Here is a 19,776-nt window from a genome sequence, read left to right as displayed (position 1 = left end):
CCAGCGTCTATAGGGCTATCCTTGTTACATTCTTTATACACATCAGTTAATTTACAATCATTTATAATATTGCTTAACATTCCAGACGTTTTGTCATAATTTCTACTCACGGAACCGGAGCGTCGGCTTTCGCCTTTTAAAATACAATTAAAATCACCTGCCAGGATAAAAGGTTCAGAAATGTTAATAAATAAAGGTAAAATTTCCAGCATATCAGCCCTTTCATTTTTATCAGGTGACCCATAAAAATTTAAAAACTGCCATCTTGTCCCATCAATAAAAGCCTTAACTAAAAGAATACGACCCGGTAAAATATCTTGGATAAAATCAATAGACACATTTCCCATAAAAAGTATAGCTACCCCGGCTGATCCAGTTGCATTTGATCCAGACCAGACCGATGGACCATGTTTCCACTCTTCCTTATATTTTTTGTAAGAAATCTTATGAGGGATATGACATTCTTGTAAAAAGAAAACAGAAGCTGTAAAACAGGTTAAAAAATGTAAAACAGTAGCTCTTCTGGTCTTGGATCCTATGCCTCTCACATTGAGGGAAACACCACCAATGTCAGCCATCATAACAAATGGTTAGGAAGAAACAAAAACTGGACTTTACCTATCCGATGGACGGATCAGACCACTTGGACTTTCACCAACGCCCTCTTCTGAATCCACCGTTATCAAAGAGTCTTCATCATCGGAGAAGGAACATTCACTTAAATTAAGACCCGACGCTACTGGGGTGTAGCTCGGAAGGATATTGAGAGAAAGGTTACACTGGGTCTCCATAGGCTGACCATTTAGGTCCTCGTCAGGTGGGTCTCCGAGAGGCTCCGCACTCCCCTGCTGACCCGCAGAGGGTCGTAACACAGGGGCAGGCTGCGCACATGGCGGAGCCTCAGAGTCCCCGGAGGCAGCCAGGTTCGGGGCCCCACCTGGGGCAGCAGAGCCCCGGGACCTCGGGATTCCAGAGTCTACACCCCCGTGAGGGGATGTATCCATCTCCTCCCTATTAGCCACCTCCACGGAACCATTCTTTTTCTTATTATGAGACCTCACCAAATGCCACGTACCGCCCTCGCTCTCGTGAGACCCAGTGGGAATTTTGGGCTCGGTGTCAGCCTTTTGGCGCTCTTTTTTGGCCTTACCGACCGCCCCTTTATGATCTTTCTCAGCCTTCCTTTTAGCCTCCTTATGGTCTTTCAGCCAGCTCCTGGGCTCCTGTGAGTTACCTGTCATTGACTCGGAGGGATTGTTACTAGTCGAAGCGCCCTTATCACCTCCCGAGGCTCCAGGTTGCTGTTCCTCCTCCTGAGGGGTGGTCTGATTGGCCCGTCCATTCCCGGATGTCTTGGACTTCTCCTTTTGTTTTTGTTCATCCTCTCTGAACCTGTGAGGGCAAGAAAAATAGAAATGACCAGGTGTCCGACAAAAAGAGCATTTTTTTTCATTTGGGCACTCCTTTGTGTCATGTTCAGTACTGGCACAATTTCTACAAGTGGCACCACAACTATCCTTAGAGTGCCCATAGAGACCACAATACCTACAGAAAAGTGGCATTCCTGAGAAAAAAAAATCCCCATTAGTTTGCCCTATTTTAAATCGAGCTGGAGGAAGTCTCACACCTCCAGGGAATTTTGGGTCTCTTTCACATTTTACTAAAAACTTCCATTTTGAGGTCCAGATGTTAAACTCATTCAACACTTTCCCAATCAATTTCACACTTTTAAAATAAACTGACAAAAAGGAAATAACCTCTGGTGCCGTTATGAAGGGTGAGAAGATTTTCACAACCACCATCTTTACCTCATCCAGGACGTGCTCGATAATCTGAATCCCTTTTAGACCAGGGCTATTTTCTACCGACTTAACTCTGGACAAAACATCTTTGAAAATACCTTCGCCAGTAAAGGTTACATCATAGTCTCCACGTCGAGGATAATCCTGGATAGAAAGGATTTCGTTGGTTCTGACGTGGAGCAGTTTCTCAAGCACGTCCTGGACTACATATCCCAGATTCCGCATATCGGAACCACCAGCCGTAAAGCGGACCCTTATGGTGTTCTTGAGCCTCGCATATAGAGGCACGAGGTTGGGGTCAACCTCCATGGTATGGCGCAACAAAATGCAAATTGCAACCGCCTGCAATCTGCGCCTTCAGAGCTTTGTGATAAAGCACCTGAAGGCTGGGGGATCGCTGCCCGTTACCCTAGGACTAATCCCTCTCCCTAATAGCAGCAGGCAGGTGAAGCCCACCGAAGTGGACGATCCTGCCAGGCCAAGGAGAGGGGTACCTGAGTGCCCTTCAACTGAAACCTCCTGCTGTGAAGCAATTGGTCTCAGCCAAAAGGCCGAGAAGCGATAACCAGAATTGATTTCAAACTACGGAGCCACCCAAGGATCCTGAAAAGTCCATTTGTGGAGATGAGCTCCTGGACTCCCGTTAAGAAGACATGTTGTCAACCTCTAGATCCCTTACATGCCTGCACTTTTCGGCTTGCTGCTGCTGCAATCCACGCGTTTTAGATCTGCATAACTCCACCTCTTTAAACACAGCACCTTCACCCCCTGCTGTTCCCACCCGCCTCAACACCGTTGGAAGGGAGGAGAACCAATTAAGGCGGGGGGTGGGGTGGAACGAGCAGCTGTCTACCCTTAGCAGGAGGGCTCCTGATTACATACCTCTCCTGCTGCTGCTGCTGGCTGTCCAGCAGCAGACTGAAGGTGGCTGCTGCTGTGCACAGGTATATAAAGGCTCAGAGCCTATTATGACACGCGCAGCCAGCGTTCCATTGCCACATTCCATCTACTGCAGGCAGGATACCTGGCTGGCTGAATGTCGCTGAGAAGCTCACAGAGACCGCCATAAGCAACAGTTTAACAGAATGCCACAGACTAATCAACCAAACTTTTTGGGTTGGGTTCTCTTTTATAGTCTGCAGGCATTAAATGAAAGAAGTCAGTGTTCCAGCAGAGGGAGACAACGTTTCAGAAAAGGCATTGTAGCAAACCAAAAAAGAAATTTTAAGCGCAGCAGAGTAACCAGCGCACATACCTGTTAGCTTAGGTGAGTTTAAAAGGCTGCTGTTGATAACAAGGGCATTTGCTAAATAGATGGTGTGTGTGCAACAATATACTGAAAAGTCAATTATATTGTGCAGCTTATCTCACCACCTGTAGTTATTTAGGTGAAAGCTCCAAAATGCTTGCCTAATATGTCTGTTTATCCAAAAGGAAGTAAAAAGGGAGAGCTAGAAAGATAGCATTGCATCACATTACATGGCAATGCAATGCACAGTTGCTGAAGTTGAACCAAAATGAGCTTGTAATCTGGCTTCTGCAACTTTGAACATGAAAAATCCAATGAGGAGAAGAAAAGCAAAGCCAAAGAGTCCATCGCAAAATCCGACAAACAAGCAAAATGAACAAAAAACATTGAATTCAATTCTTTCTGATTTTAGAAACTGCATTAAAGAAGGGGTGCACCGGTCCTGGAGATACTGCAATACCAGGTCAATGCGTGGAGTGGACAGAGCAAGCTCTTTTTCCATCTCCCTGTTCTAAAAATCCATTTAATATATGGTCCCCAGATAGGGGACGTATCAGATATTAAACTGATAAGAACAGATACTACACTTGATCTTAGCCAAAAGGCCGAGAAGCGATAACCAGAATTGGTTTCAAACTACGGAGCCACCCAAGGATCCTGAAAAGTTCATTTGTGGAGATGAGCTCCTGGACTCCCGTTAAGAAGACATGTTGTCAACCTCTAGATCCCTTACATGCCTGCACTTTTCGGCTTGCTGCTGCTGCAATCCACGCGTTTTAGATCTGCATAACTCCACCTCTTTAAACACAGCACCTTCACCCCCTGCTGTTCCCACCCGCCTCAACACCGTTGGAAGGGAGGAGAACCAATTAAGGCGGGGGGTGGGGTGGAACGAGCAGCTGTCTACCCTTAGCAGGAGGGCTCCTGATTACATACCTCTCCTGCTGCTGCTGCTGCTGGCTGTCCAGCAGCAGACTGAAGGTGGCTGCTGCTGTGCACAGGTATATAAAGGCTCAGAGCCTATTATGACACGCGCAGCCAGCGTTCCATTGCCACATTCCATCTACTGCAGGCAGGATACCTGGCTGGCTGAATGTCGCTGAGAAGCTCACAGAGACCGCCATAAGCAACAGTTTAACAGAATGCCACAGACTAATCAACCAAACTTTTTGGGTTGGGTTCTCTTTTATAGTCTGCAGGCATTAAATGAAAGAAGTCAGTGTTCCAGCAGAGGGAGACAACGTTTCAGAAAAGGCATTGTAGCAAACCAAAAAAGAAATTTTAAGCGCAGCAGAGTAACCAGCGCACATACCTGTTAGCTCAGGTGAGTTTAAAAGGCTGCTGTTGATAACAAGGGCATTTGCTAAATAGATGGTGTGTGTGCAACAATATACTGAAAGGTCAATTATATTGTGCAGCTTATCTCACCACCTGTAGTTATTTAGGTGAAAGCTCCAAAATGCTTGCCTAATATGTCTGTTTATCCAAAAGGAAGTAAAAAGGGAGAGCTAGAAAGATAGCATTGCATCACATTACATGGCAATGCAATGCACAGTTGCTGAAGTTGAACCAAAATGAGCTTGTAATCTGGCTTCTGCAACTTTGAACATGAAAAATCCAATGAGGAGAAGAAAAGCAAAGCCAAAGAGTCCATCCCAAAATCCGACAAACAAGCAAAATGAACAAAAAACATTGAATTCAATTCTTTCTGATTTTAGAAACTGCATTAAAGAAGGGGTGCACCGGTCCTGGAGATACTGCAATACCAGGTCAATGCGTGGAGTGGACAGAGCAAGCTCTTTTTCCATCTCCCTGTTCTAAAAATCCATTTAATATATGGTCCCCAGATAGGGGACGTATCAGATATTAAACTGATAAGAACAGATACTACACTTGATCTTAGCCAAAAGGCCGAGAAGCGATAACCAGAATTGGTTTCAAACTACGGAGCCACCCAAGGATCCTGAAAAGTCCATTTGTGGAGATGAGCTCCTGGACTCCCGTTAAGAAGACATGTTGTCAACCTCTAGATCCCTTACATGCCTGCACTTTTCGGCTTGCTGCTGCTGCAATCCACGCGTTTTAGATCTGCATAACTCCACCTCTTTAAACACAGCACCTTCACCCCCTGCTGTTCCCACCCGCCTCAACACCGTTGGAAGGGAGGAGAACCAATTAAGGCGGGGGGTGGGGTGGAACGAGCAACTGTCTACCCTTAGCAGGAGGGCTCCTGATTACATACCTCTCCTGCTGCTGCTGCTGCTGGCTGTCCAGCAGCAGACTGAAGGTGGCTGCTGCTGTGCACAGGTATATAAAGGCTCAGAGCCTATTATGACACGCGCAGCCAGCGTTCCATTGCCACATTCCATCTACTGCAGGCAGGATACCTGGCTGGCTGAATGTCGCTGAGAAGCTCACAGAGACCGCCATAAGCAACAGTTTAACAGAATGCCACAGACTAATCAACCAAACTTTTTGGGTTGGGTTCTCTTTTATAGTCTGCAGGCATTAAATGAAAGAAGTCAGTGTTCCAGCAGAGGGAGACAACGTTTCAGAAAAGGCATTGTAGCAAACCAAAAAAGAAATTTTAAGCGCAGCAGAGTAACCAGCGCACATACCTGTTAGCTCAGGTGAGTTTAAAAGGCTGCTGTTGATAACAAGGGCATTTGCTAAATAGATGGTGTGTGTGCAACAATATACTGAAAGGTCAATTATATTGTGCAGCTTATCTCACCACCTGTAGTTATTTAGGTGAAAGCTCCAAAATGCTTGCCTAATATGTCTGTTTATCCAAAAGGAAGTAAAAAGGGAGAGCTAGAAAGATAGCATTGCATCACATTACATGGCAATGCAATGCACAGTTGCTGAAGTTGAACCAAAATGAGCTTGTAATCTGGCTTCTGCAACTTTGAACATGAAAAATCCAATGAGGAGAAGAAAAGCAAAGCCAAAGAGTCCATCCCAAAATCCGACAAACAAGCAAAATGAACAAAAAACATTGAATTCAATTCTTTCTGATTTTAGAAACTGCATTAAAGAAGGGGTGCACCGGTCCTGGAGATACTGCAATACCAGGTCAATGCGTGGAGTGGACAGAGCAAGCTCTTTTTCCATCTCCCTGTTCTAAAAATCCATTTAATATATGGTCCCCAGATAGGGGACGTATCAGATATTAAACTGATAAGAACAGATACTACACTTGATCTTAGCCAAAAGGCCGAGAAGCGATAACCAGAATTGGTTTCAAACTACGGAGCCACCCAAGGATCCTGAAAAGTCCATTTGTGGAGATGAGCTCCTGGACTCCCGTTAAGAAGACATGTTGTCAACCTCTAGATCCCTTACATGCCTGCACTTTTCGGCTTGCTGCTGCTGCAATCCACGCGTTTTAGATCTGCATAACTCCACCTCTTTAAACACAGCACCTTCACCCCCTGCTGTTCCCACCCGCCTCAACACCGTTGGAAGGGAGGAGAACCAATTAAGGCGGGGGGTGGGGTGGAACGAGCAGCTGTCTACCCTTAGCAGGAGGGCTCCTGATTACATACCTCTCCTGCTGCTGCTGCTGCTGGCTGTCCAGCAGCAGACTGAAGGTGGCTGCTGCTGTGCACAGGTATATAAAGGCTCAGAGCCTATTATGACACGCGCAGCCAGCGTTCCATTGCCACATTCCATCTACTGCAGGCAGGATACCTGGCTGGCTGAATGTCGCTGAGAAGCTCACAGAGACCGCCATAAGCAACAGTTTAACAGAATGCCACAGACTAATCAACCAAACTTTTTGGGTTGGGTTCTCTTTTATAGTCTGCAGGCATTAAATGAAAGAAGTCAGTGTTCCAGCAGAGGGAGACAACGTTTCAGAAAAGGCATTGTAGCAAACCAAAAAAGAAATTTTAAGCGCAGCAGAGTAACCAGCGCACATACCTGTTAGCTCAGGTGAGTTTAAAAGGCTGCTGTTGATAACAAGGGCATTTGCTAAATAGATGGTGTGTGTGCAACAATATACTGAAAGGTCAATTATATTGTGCAGCTTATCTCACCACCTGTAGTTATTTAGGTGAAAGCTCCAAAATGCTTGCCTAATATGTCTGTTTATCCAAAAGGAAGTAAAAAGGGAGAGCTAGAAAGATAGCATTGCATCACATTACATGGCAATGCAATGCACAGTTGCTGAAGTTGAACCAAAATGAGCTTGTAATCTGGCTTCTGCAACTTTGAACATGAAAAATCCAATGAGGAGAAGAAAAGCAAAGCCAAAGAGTCCATCCCAAAATCCGACAAACAAGCAAAATGAACAAAAAACATTGAATTCAATTCTTTCTGATTTTAGAAACTGCATTAAAGAAGGGGTGCACCGGTCCTGGAGATACTGCAATACCAGGTCAATGCGTGGAGTGGACAGAGCAAGCTCTTTTTCCATCTCCCTGTTCTAAAAATCCATTTAATATATGGTCCCCAGATAGGGGACGTATCAGATATTAAACTGATAAGAACAGATACTACACTTGATCTTAGCCAAAAGGCCGAGAAGCGATAACCAGAATTGGTTTCAAACTACGGAGCCACCCAAGGATCCTGAAAAGTCCATTTGTGGAGATGAGCTCCTGGACTCCCGTTAAGAAGACATGTTGTCAACCTCTAGATCCCTTACATGCCTGCACTTTTCGGCTTGCTGCTGCTGCAATCCACGCGTTTTAGATCTGCATAACTCCACCTCTTTAAACACAGCACCTTCACCCCCTGCTGTTCCCACCCGCCTCAACACCGTTGGAAGGGAGGAGAACCAATTAAGGCGGGGGGTGGGGTGAAACGAGCAGCTGTCTACCCTTAGCAGGAGGGCTCCTGATTACATACCTCTCCTGCTGCTGCTGCTGCTGGCTGTCCAGCAGCAGACTGAAGGTGGCTGCTGCTGTGCACAGGTATATAAAGGCTCAGAGCCTATTATGACACGCGCAGCCAGCGTTCCATTGCCACATTCCATCTACTGCAGGCAGGATACCTGGCTGGCTGAATGTCGCTGAGAAGCTCACAGAGACCGCCATAAGCAACAGTTTAACAGAATGCCACAGACTAATCAACCAAACTTTTTGGGTTGGGTTCTCTTTTATAGTCTGCAGGCATTAAATGAAAGAAGTCAGTGTTCCAGCAGAGGGAGACAACGTTTCAGAAAAGGCATTGTAGCAAACCAAAAAAGAAATTTTAAGCGCAGCAGAGTAACCAGCGCACATACCTGTTAGCTCAGGTGAGTTTAAAAGGCTGCTGTTGATAACAAGGGCATTTGCTAAATAGATGGTGTGTGTGCAACAATATACTGAAAGGTCAATTATATTGTGCAGCTTATCTCACCACCTGTAGTTATTTAGGTGAAAGCTCCAAAATGCTTGCCTAATATGTCTGTTTATCCAAAAGGAAGTAAAAAGGGAGAGCTAGAAAGATAGCATTGCATCACATTACATGGCAATGCAATGCACAGTTGCTGAAGTTGAACCAAAATGAGCTTGTAATCTGGCTTCTGCAACTTTGAACATGAAAAATCCAATGAGGAGAAGAAAAGCAAAGCCAAAGAGTCCATCCCAAAATCCGACAAACAAGCAAAATGAACAAAAAACATTGAATTCAATTCTTTCTGATTTTAGAAACTGCATTAAAGAAGGGGTGCACCGGTCCTGGAGATACTGCAATACCAGGTCAATGCGTGGAGTGGACAGAGCAAGCTCTTTTTCCATCTCCCTGTTCTAAAAATCCATTTAATATATGGTCCCCAGATAGGGGACGTATCAGATATTAAACTGATAAGAACAGATACTACACTTGATCTTAGCCAAAAGGCCGAGAAGCGATAACCAGAATTGGTTTCAAACTACGGAGCCACCCAAGGATCCTGAAAAGTCCATTTGTGGAGATGAGCTCCTGGACTCCCGTTAAGAAGACATGTTGTCAACCTCTAGATCCCTTACATGCCTGCACTTTTCGGCTTGCTGCTGCTGCTGCAATCCACGCGTTTTAGATCTGCATAACTCCACCTCTTTAAACACAGCACCTTCACCCCCTGCTGTTCCCACCCGCCTCAACACCGTTGGAAGGGAGGAGAACCAATTAAGGCGGGGGGTGGGGTGGAACGAGCAGCTGTCTACCCTTAGCAGGAGGGCTCCTGATTACATACCTCTCCTGCTGCTGCTGCTGCTGGCTGTCCAGCAGCAGACTGAAGGTGGCTGCTGCTGTGCACAGGTATATAAAGGCGCAGAGCCTATTATGACACGCGCAGCCAGCGTTCCATTGCCACATTCCATCTACTGCAGGCAGGATACCTGGCTGGCTGAATGTCGCTGAGAAGCTCACAGAGACCGCCATAAGCAACAGTTTAACAGAATGCCACAGACTAATCAACCAAACTTTTTGGGTTGGGTTCTCTTTTATAGTCTGCAGGCATTAAATGAAAGAAGTCAGTGTTCCAGCAGAGGGAGACAACGCTTCAGAAAAGGCATTGTAGCAAACCAAAAAAGAAATTTTAAGCGCAGCAGAGTAACCAGCGCACATACCTGTTAGCTCAGGTGAGTTTAAAAGGCTGCTGTTGATAACAAGGGCATTTGCTAAATAGATGGTGTGTGTGCAACAATATACTGAAAGGTCAATTATATTGTGCAGCTTATCTCACTACCTGTAGTTATTTAGGTGAAAGCTCCAAAATGCTTGCCTAATATGTCTGTTTATCCAAAAGGAAGTAAAAAGGGAGAGCTAGAAAGATAGCATTGCATCACATTACATGGCAATGCAATGCACAGTTGCTGAAGTTGAACCAAAATGAGCTTGTAATCTGGCTTCTGCAACTTTGAACATGAAAAATCCAATGAGGAGAAGAAAAGCAAAGCCAAAGAGTCCATCCCAAAATCCGACAAACAAGCAAAATGAACAAAAAACATTGAATTCAATTCTTTCTGATTGTAGAAACTGCATTAAAGAAGGGGTGCACCGGTCCTGGAGATACTGCAATACCAGGTCAATGCGTGGAGTGGACAGAGCAAGCTCTTTTTCCATCTCCCTGTTCTAAAAATCCATTTAATATATGGTCCCCAGATAGGGGACGTATCAGATATTAAACTGATAAGAACAGATTTTTTTCTTTTTCATTTTGTTCTTATATTTCAGTTGTTATTTCTCTTCTAATATTTCTCTTGCCTTATAATCTGTTCATGCTACAAGGTTCCACAGATGAAAATTCCATAGACTCTTGGCTCTTTTTTTCCCAATTCTCTTCAGATCTAACAGGTAATAAATATATATTTCACTTAGTGCTAATTTTATGCATTCACTTTCACTTATAAAATCTCTTTTAAAAAGCAATATGTTTCGGACTTTCCATAGCGCATTCTTTATTCCATTTATCATTATCCAGATGACTCTTTCTTTTTCTTTTGATTGACATGTAAAATTTCCATATAAAACTACTTCGTGATTTAGAAACTTAAGACCAGTAACAAACTTTAAGAGACTTCCAACTTCTTTCCAGACATTTTGGGCATAAAAACAGTTCCAAAAGGTGTGTAAAACTGTTTCCTCTCTAACACAGCCTGTTCTAGGGCATCTTGCAGTATTGCACAATCCCCTTCTGTGTTGAAAAAATCTAACAGGAACACATTCTTGCACTATTGCCCATGCCAAGTCTTTATATTCATTTGTTAGATAAGGTGCATAAGTCATTCTCCAAATTCTTCCACTTTTAGTGTATGTAAAGTTTGCCACTGCTGTCATCGTTTCTTTTCTCTTTGTCTCTAGAGCCAGTCTTCTTGAATTTGACAGCATCTCCACATCTATTTCAGGTAAGTTATAAAGTCTAATTGTTTTTTCTAGTAAGACATATTGTTTTGGCAGTGTAATTAGGACAGGAGAATTTTGGGGCAATGTTATCCACTTTCTTTTCCTAAAGATATCTCCAGCTGCATATCTTAAGTAGAAAGACCAATGAGTTCTTAGATTGGTCATTTTGAAGCAAAAACTAAAGAACTTTAGGTACAAAAATTTTTTGATATTTGGGATATTCTTTCCACCATATTTATGCTGCTTGTACATTGTCTCTCTTCGAACCTTCTCCATTTTTGATCCCCACAGAAAAAGAAAAATTTGTCTCTGGAGAAACTTTACTGTGTTCTCATTCGGAGGGTACACCATACTTAAAAACAACATTATCGGCAACAACAAAGACTTAATGATCAAGTTTTTACCTTCCATTGATAATTTTCTGAGTTTCCATAAACTTATCTTCTTTTTCATTTTCTCCTTCACCAACTGCCAACTTTCTTCTCCATCATTCTTCTTTGTAAACACAACACCTAAAATTTTGATCTTATCACTTCTTATTTTAAGTTGAGGAATCTGCGCATCTGACCAATCACCGAATCCAAGACATTCGCTCTTCTCCAAGTTCAGTTTGAAGGCAGATGCTAAACAGAAAAAATCAGTAGTTCTTACTGCTCTTCTCAGCGATTGTTCTGAGTCGCACATGATCGTGATGTCATCCATGTACCCCAGTGACTTAGTACTTAGTCCATTTCCACCTGGTATGGGTACACCTTTCACCATCTTATCTTTCCTCAACATTGCCAGTAGAGGCTCGATTGTGCAGATAAAAAGCAGAGGCGAGAGTGGGCATCCTTGTTTGACGCCCGACTTTAGAAAAACTTCTGAAGATAAAAAACCATTAATTAAAATCCTGCTAAAACTTCCATCATATAAAAGTGCAATGTGCTTAATAAAAACATCCGGGAATTTCATTTTCTTTAACACAGAATACAGGTACTTATGAGAGACTCTGTCGTACGCTTTCTGGAAATCAAGGGACAGAAGAGCTAGCTTTTGCTTCCTCTCTTGCTGATACCATATTGCGTCCCGTATAATATTCAAGTTTTCTGCAATTGTACGACCAGGCACACCACATACCTGATCAGGATGCACGACCTTCTCTATCACCTTCTTCATTCTGTTCACCATGATTTTTGCCATAATTTTATAATCTACGTTGAGTAACATGATTGGTCTCCAGTTCTCTAGATTAGTCTTATCTCCTTTTTTAAAAAGCAGGGTGACCACACCACTTCTCCAAGATTCAGGCAATTTGTCACATAAAAAGACAGCTTTAAAAAACTCAAACAGGTCGTCTTTTAAAATCTCCCAAAAAGTAAGATAAAATTCAATTTGTAGTCCGTCAGTACCCGGTGTTTTTCCTCTAGAAAAGCTTTTGATTGCACTTAGCAGTTCTTCTTCACAGATATCTTCAATCAACAACTCTTGATCTTGCTTTTCAAGGTGATTCTGCAATGAATTAAGAGCATCAGGTAAAAAATCAGCGTCAATTTTCTTTTCGCTAAAAAGATTTTGATAAAAAGTTTGCGCTTTGTCCAACAGTCCATCTTTAGTTGTTTCACCATCAAGTTCTTTAATTAATTCTTTGCGTTCTAAAGATTTTTTGAAAAAGAACCTGGAACATGTTTCATTTTTTTCCATATGTTCTACCTTGGCGTTGAAAATTATTTCTTTGCCTTTCTGTTCAATTGCTTTTTTAATGTCTTCTTTGACTTGTAAAATAACATCCTCCATATCTATCCCTGCATTTCTGAGTTTGTAACCTGTTTGCAGTTTTGTATTCAGGTCTTTAAACCATTTCTGATTCTGTCTGGCCTTCCTTTTGCCAGCTAAGAGAAAAAAATGTCTAATTTGAAACTTCACATACTCCCACCATTCTAGAATTCTTTTGTAATAACGTTTTTTCCCCTGTAGTTTTTTATAAAATTTCAAAAATTCCTCTTTTATACTTTCATCTTCCAGCAGCAGAGTGTTCAACTTCCAGACACCTCGCCCTTTCTCTAGACTGGGCAATTCCAAGTGAGTAATTAACGTTTTGTGGTCAGAAAAGATGTTACCTATTAGATCCACTTTATTCACTTTAAAACTCTGTGATGTCAGAACAAAGTCAATTCTTGATTTTAGAAGATTTTTCTCCCAAGTGTATCCTGGTTCAGAGGTATTCTTTACTCTCCAGACATCATTCAGGCAAGTATCGTCGATTAGATTTTTTAACTGCATCTCAGTTTTGTCTTTCCTTCTAGTACCTGATGTCCTATTTTCATCAGACCGGATACAATTGAAGTCACCGCCAACCACAGTTGGTGTAGGACCAGGTATAAAGAGTTTGATGATATCTAATAAACTGGATCTTTCCTCTTTAATCGGAGATGCATAAACATTAATCAGCTTGAACTCGGATCCACAGTAACTCACATTAACAACTAGTGCACGTCCAGGTTCAACTTCAGTGAACGAGGTAACCTTAAAGTCTTTGTTTTTAAACAGGACGCCAACACCAGTAGCACGCGATCCATTTTCACCGGACCAGATGGAAGGTCCGTTCGCCCAATCTTCCCTTAGTTTGTTATAGTTAGGGTCATGGTCAATGCCGCATTCTTGAAGTAAAAAAATATCAGCATCTAAAGTCATCAGGTAAGAAAATAAAGCAGCTCTCTTGACAGAGCCCTTTAAACTCCTCACATTTAGTGAGGCAATTTTGAGTGTAGCCATAAATCATTTAAACAGAACTTGAGTCCGTATCTGACATGAATCCGACCGGGGTAGAGGGACCCGCAGAAACGTCCGTGTCTGAGAATTCCTCGATGTTCACCGGATCAGATGGGTTTACAGGTTTAGGAACTGAGATGATCGGTTTAGGTGAGTAATTAGGGAGGACTATTTTCAAACGCCCAGCAGGTCTTTTGCTGGCGCTCTCTCCCTTAAACAAACTCGACTTCTCCTTTTTCCTTTTCCTCAAAACCTCCACGTCAATGTCAATCTCCTCCTCCTCCTCCTCACCACCAGCCTCCTTAGAAGACTCCTCTCCCATCTCCACTTCAGACTCAGCTGGATTCTCCTCCACCACATGACCATCTGGACTCTCCGACCAATCCTTGAGAACAATGCTATCCCCAGGCGGGTCCCCAGCAGTGTCCTTGGGCGGATCCCCAGAAGGGTTCCCGGGAGGGTCCTTGGATTTGTCTGTTTGTTCTTCAGGACTGGACCGCTTCGGAGGGGCTCCCCCCCGAGCTGCATCTGCATAGCTGAAGGTCTTTTTTCTCAACGGACAATCCCGAAAAGAGTGCCCAGGGATACGGCAGATATTACAGATCATCTGATTTGGGCAGTTCAGAGTGACATGTCCTTTTTGATAGCACTTCTTGCAAAGAGCGTTCTCCTCCTTGCAGCTCTCAAAGGAATGCCCAAAGTCCATACATTTTCTGCAGAAGATAGGCATCCCTGGATAGAAGAGTCTTCCTCTCTCTCTGCCAATCAGGAAGCTCTGAGGCGGATGATTGAGTCCACCAATTCCCAAACCTTCTCTCAGCTTCACGATGAACTTGTATTTTCCGGTCCACAACCTCTCAGAGTTCATGATTTTGTGAGAGAAGTGGACCTCAGAGCAATAGTTATGCAGAAACGCAGCCACATCCTTTTCAGAGACATGCGGATTGCTCATATGAACCACCACAGACTTCTCTTCTGCCAGGCAGAGGGTCACAAAACACAGTCCTTTAAGATCTTCCTCCTGAAGTCTCAGCTTGATCTGATGGTAAAAATTCTGAGATGCCACTTCAGAGGTCAGGGTAAGCACAAAGCGTCCAGGAGCATCTTGAAGTGCCAGAATGTTCTCCCTTTTCACCTGCAGGATCTCAAGCAGGACTTTCCTCACGAAGAAAGACAGGGAGAACTTGTCACGGGCTCGCTCTTCAACTTCAATCTTGAAAGAGTTCTTGATCTTCAAGTCGCCAGCTCCAGCAGAACGGAGAGTAGCCGATGTCGCCATCGCCATATTCAGGTAAGTCGATCGCCTTCTTGGTTCTCTTCAGCACGCACACCCCCTATAGCAGCAGGAGGCTTAAGACAGTAGAACTGTCGATGCCTCAAGGCCGAGGATGCGATAGGCTTTGGAGTCTTCCAGCAACAACACTTGGTCGTAGCCAAAAGGCCGAGAAGCGATAACCAGAATTGGTTTCAAACTACGGAGCCACCCAAGGATCCTGAAAAGTCCATTTGTGGAGATGAGCTCCTGGACTCCCGTTAAGAAGACATGTTGTCAACCTCTAGATCCCTTACATGCCTGCACTTTTCGGCTTGCTGCTGCTGCAATCCACGCGTTTTAGATCTGCATAACTCCACCTCTTTAAACACAGCACCTTCACCCCCTGCTGTTCCCACCCGCCTCAACACCGTTGGAAGGGAGGAGAACCAATTAAGGCGGGGGGTGGGGTGGAACGAGCAGCTGTCTACCCTTAGCAGGAGGGCTCCTGATTACATACCTCTCCTGCTGCTGCTGCTGCTGGCTGTCCAGCAGCAGACTGAAGGTGGCTGCTGCTGTGCACAGGTATATAAAGGCTCAGAGCCTATTATGACACGCGCAGCCAGCGTTCCATTGCCACATTCCATCTACTGCAGGCAGGATACCTGGCTGGCTGAATGTCGCTGAGAAGCTCACAGAGACCGCCATAAGCAACAGTTTAACAGAATGCCACAGACTAATCAACCAAACTTTTTGGGTTGGGTTCTCTTTTATAGTCTGCAGGCATTAAATGAAAGAAGTCAGTGTTCCAGCAGAGGGAGACAACGTTTCAGAAAAGGCATTGTAGCAAACCAAAAAAGAAATTTTAAGCGCAGCAGAGTAACCAGCGCACATACCTGTTAGCTCAGGTGAGTTTAAAAGGCTGCTGTTGATAACAAGGGCATTTGCTAAATAGATGGTGTGTGTGCAACAATATACTGAAAGGTCAATTATATTGTGCAGCTTATCTCACCACCTGTAGTTATTTAGGTGAAAGCTCCAAAATGCTTGCCTAATATGTCTGTTTATCCAAAAGGAAGTAAAAAGGGAGAGCTAGAAAGATAGCATTGCATCACATTACATGGCAATGCAATGCACAGTTGCTGAAGTTGAACCAAAATGAGCTTGTAATCTGGCTTCTGCAACTTTGAACATGAAAAATCCAATGAGGAGAAGAAAAGCAAAGCCAAAGAGTCCATCCCAAAATCCGACAAACAAGCAAAATGAACAAAAAACATTGAATTCAATTCTTTCTGATTTTAGAAACTGCATTAAAGAAGGGGTGCACCGGTCCTGGAGATACTGCAATACCAGGTCAATGCGTGGAGTGGACAGAGCAAGCTCTTTTTCCATCTCCCTGTTCTAAAAATCCATTTAATATATGGTCCCCAGATAGGGGACGTATCAGATATTAAACTGATAAGAACAGATACTACACTTGATCTTAGCCAAAAGGCCGAGAAGCGATAACCAGAATTGGTTTCAAACTACGGAGCCACCCAAGGATCCTGAAAAGTCCATTTGTGGAGATGAGCTCCTGGACTCCCGTTAAGAAGACATGTTGTCAACCTCTAGATCCCTTACATGCCTGCACTTTTCGGCTTGCTGCTGCTGCAATCCACGCGTTTTAGATCTGCATAACTCCACCTTTTTAAACACAGCACCTTCACTCCCTGCTGTTCCCACCCACCTCAACACCGTTGGAAGGGAGGAGAACCAATTAAGGCGGGGGGTGGGGTGGAACGAGCAGCTGTCTACCCTTAGCAGGAGGGCTCCTGATTACATACCTCTCCTGCTGCTGCTGCTGCTGGCTGTCCAGCAGCAGACTGAAGGTGGCTGCTGCTGTGCACAGGTATATAAAGGCTCAGAGCCTATTATGACACGCGCAGCCAGCGTTCCATTGCCACATTCCATCTACTGCAGGCAGGATACCTGGCTGGCTGAATGTCGCTGAGAAGCTCACAGAGACCGCCATAAGCAACAGTTTAACAGAATGCCACAGACTAATCAACCAAACTTTTTGGGTTGGGTTCTCTTTTATAGTCTGCAGGCATTAAATGAAAGAAGTCAGTGTTCCAGCAGAGGGAGACAACGTTTCAGAAAAGGCATTGTAGCAAACCAAAAAAGAAATTTTAAGCGCAGCAGAGTAACCAGCGCACATACCTGTTAGCTCAGGTGAGTTTAAAAGGCTGCTGTTGATAACAAGGGCATTTGCTAAATAGATGGTGTGTGTGCAACAATATACTGAAAGGTCAATTATATTGTGCAGCTTATCTCACCACCTGTAGTTATTTAGGTGAAAGCTCCAAAATGCTTGCCTAATATGTCTGTTTATCCAAAAGGAAGTAAAAAGGGAGAGCTAGAAAGATAGCATTGCATCACATTACATGGCAATGCAATGCACAGTTGCTGAAGTTGAACCAAAATGAGCTTGTAATCTGGCTTCTGCAACTTTGAACATGAAAAATCCAATGAGGAGAAGAAAAGCAAAGCCAAAGAGTCCATCCCAAAATCCGACAAACAAGCAAAATGAACAAAAAACATTGAATTCAATTCTTTCTGATTTTAGAAACTGCATTAAAGAAGGGGTGCACCGGTCCTGGAGATACTGCAATACCAGGTCAATGCGTGGAGTGGACAGAGCAAGCTCTTTTTCCATCTCCCTGTTCTAAAAATCCATTTAATATATGGTCCCCAGATAGGGGACGTATCAGATATTAAACTGATAAGAACAGATACTACACTTGATCTTAGCCAAAAGGCCGAGAAGCGATAACCAGAATTGGTTTCAAACTACGGAGCCACCCAAGGATCCTGAAAAGTCCATTTGTGGAGATGAGCTCCTGGACTCCCGTTAAGAAGACATGTTGTCAACCTCTAGATCCCTTACATGCCTGCACTTTTCGGCTTGCTGCTGCTGCAATCCACGCGTTTTAGATCTGCATAACTCCACCTCTTTAAACACAGCACCTTCACCCCCTGCTGTTCCCACCCGCCTCAACACCGTTGGAAGGGAGGAGAACCAATTAAGGCGGGGGGTGGGGTGGAACGAGCAGCTGTCTACCCTTAGCAGGAGGGCTCCTGATTACATACCTCTCCTGCTGCTGCTGCTGCTGGCTGTCCAGCAGCAGACTGAAGGTGGCTGCTGCTGTGCACAGGTATATAAAGGCTCAGAGCCTATTATGACACGCGCAGCCAGCGTTCCATTGCCACATTCCATCTACTGCAGGCAGGATACCTGGCTGGCTGAATGTCGCTGAGAAGCTCACAGAGACCGCCATAAGCAACAGTTTAACAGAATGCCACAGACTAATCAACCAAACTTTTTGGGTTGGGTTCTCTTTTATAGTCTGCAGGCATTAAATGAAAGAAGTCAGTGTTCCAGCAGAGGGAGACAACGTTTCAGAAAAGGCATTGTAGCAAACCAAAAAAGAAATTTTAAGCGCAGCAGAGTAACCAGCGCACATACCTGTTAGCTCAGGTGAGTTTAAAAGGCTGCTGTTGATAACAAGGGCATTTGCTAAATAGATGGTGTGTGTGCAACAATATACTGAAAGGTCAATTATATTGTGCAGCTTATCTCACCACCTGTAGTTATTTAGGTGAAAGCTCCAAAATGCTTGCCTAATATGTCTGTTTATCCAAAAGGAAGTAAAAAGGGAGAGCTAGAAAGATAGCATTGCATCACATTACATGGCAATGCAATGCACAGTTGCTGAAGTTGAACCAAAATGAGCTTGTAATCTGGCTTCTGCAACTTTGAACATGAAAAATCCAATGAGGAGAAGAAAAGCAAAGCCAAAGAGTCCATCCCAAAATCCGACAAACAAGCAAAATGAACAAAAAACATTGAATTCAATTCTTTCTGATTTTAGAAACTGCATTAAAGAAGGGGTGCACCGGTCCTGGAGATACTGCAATACCAGGTCAATGCGTGGAGTGGACAGAGCAAGCTCTTTTTCCATCTCCCTGTTCTAAAAATCCATTTAATATATGGTCCCCAGATAGGGGACGTATCAGATATTAAACTGATAAGAACAGATACTACACTTGATCTTAGCCAAAAGGCCGAGAAGCGATAACCAGAATTGGTTTCAAACTACGGAGCCACCCAAGGATCCTGAAAAGTCCATTTGTGGAGATGAGCTCCTGGACTCCCGTTAAGAAGACATGTTGTCAACCTCTAGATCCCTTACATGCCTGCACTTTTCGGCTTGCTGCTGCTGCAATCCACGCGTTTTAGATCTGCATAACTCCACCTCTTTAAACACAGCACCTTCACCCCCTGCTGTTCCCACCCGCCTCAACACCGTTGGAAGGGAGGAGAACCAATTAAGGCGGGGGGTGGGGTGGAACGAGCAGCTGTCTACCCTTAGCAGGAGGGCTCCTGATTACATACCTCTCCTGCTGCTGCTGCTGCTGGCTGTCCAGCAGCAGACTGAAGGTGGCTGCTGCTGTGCACAGGTATATAAAGGCTCAGAGCCTATTATGACACGCGCAGCCAGCGTTCCATTGCCACATTCCATCTACTGCAGGCAGGATACCTGGCTGGCTGAATGTCGCTGAGAAGCTCACAGAGACCGCCATAAGCAACAGTTTAACAGAATGCCACAGACTAATCAACCAAACTTTTTGGGTTGGGTTCTCTTTTATAGTCTGCAGGCATTAAATGAAAGAAGTCAGTGTTCCAGCAGAGGGAGACAACGTTTCAGAAAAGGCATTGTAGCAAACCAAAAAAGAAATTTTAAGCGCAGCAGAGTAACCAGCGCACATACCTGTTAGCTCAGGTGAGTTTAAAAGGCTGCTGTTGATAACAAGGGCATTTGCTAAATAGATGGTGTGTGTGCAACAATATACTGAAAGGTCAA

General features: G+C 44.1%; 9 non-coding genes across 9 annotated transcripts; all 9 read right to left on the bottom strand.

Moving 5' to 3' along the window:
* Positions 1-3,477: 3,477 nt before the first annotated feature.
* LOC141245509 (U2 spliceosomal RNA) lies at positions 3,478-3,668 on the bottom strand. The gene has a single exon (XR_012309321.1). It is a non-coding gene; the product is annotated as a U2 spliceosomal RNA (small nuclear RNA).
* Positions 3,669-4,783: 1,115 nt separating this feature from the next.
* LOC141245508 (U2 spliceosomal RNA) lies at positions 4,784-4,974 on the bottom strand. The gene has a single exon (XR_012309320.1). It is a non-coding gene; the product is annotated as a U2 spliceosomal RNA (small nuclear RNA).
* A 1,115-nt stretch (positions 4,975-6,089) lies between these two features.
* Positions 6,090-6,280, bottom strand: LOC141245507 (U2 spliceosomal RNA). The gene has a single exon (XR_012309319.1). It is a non-coding gene; the product is annotated as a U2 spliceosomal RNA (small nuclear RNA).
* Positions 6,281-7,395: 1,115 nt separating this feature from the next.
* On the bottom strand, positions 7,396-7,586 carry LOC141245506 (U2 spliceosomal RNA). Its single transcript, XR_012309318.1, has one exon. It is a non-coding gene; the product is annotated as a U2 spliceosomal RNA (small nuclear RNA).
* Positions 7,587-8,701: 1,115 nt separating this feature from the next.
* Positions 8,702-8,892, bottom strand: LOC141245505 (U2 spliceosomal RNA). Its single transcript, XR_012309317.1, has one exon. It is a non-coding gene; the product is annotated as a U2 spliceosomal RNA (small nuclear RNA).
* Positions 8,893-10,010: 1,118 nt separating this feature from the next.
* LOC141245461 (U2 spliceosomal RNA) lies at positions 10,011-10,192 on the bottom strand. The gene has a single exon (XR_012309283.1). It is a non-coding gene; the product is annotated as a U2 spliceosomal RNA (small nuclear RNA).
* Positions 10,193-16,185: 5,993 nt separating this feature from the next.
* Positions 16,186-16,376, bottom strand: LOC141245504 (U2 spliceosomal RNA). The gene has a single exon (XR_012309316.1). It is a non-coding gene; the product is annotated as a U2 spliceosomal RNA (small nuclear RNA).
* Positions 16,377-17,491: 1,115 nt separating this feature from the next.
* On the bottom strand, positions 17,492-17,682 carry LOC141245501 (U2 spliceosomal RNA). The gene has a single exon (XR_012309314.1). It is a non-coding gene; the product is annotated as a U2 spliceosomal RNA (small nuclear RNA).
* Positions 17,683-18,797: 1,115 nt separating this feature from the next.
* Positions 18,798-18,988, bottom strand: LOC141245500 (U2 spliceosomal RNA). Its single transcript, XR_012309313.1, has one exon. It is a non-coding gene; the product is annotated as a U2 spliceosomal RNA (small nuclear RNA).
* Between the last annotated feature and the right edge of the window lie 788 nt (positions 18,989-19,776).

The sequence above is a fragment of the Phyllobates terribilis genome, unplaced genomic scaffold (genome assembly GCF_046119375.1).
Source record: "Phyllobates terribilis strain yellow unplaced genomic scaffold, ASM4611937v1 Scaffold_1861__1_contigs__length_200102, whole genome shotgun sequence".
NCBI lineage: Eukaryota > Metazoa > Chordata > Amphibia > Anura > Dendrobatidae > Phyllobates > Phyllobates terribilis.
This window is presented reverse-complemented; position numbering and strand designations above follow the sequence as displayed.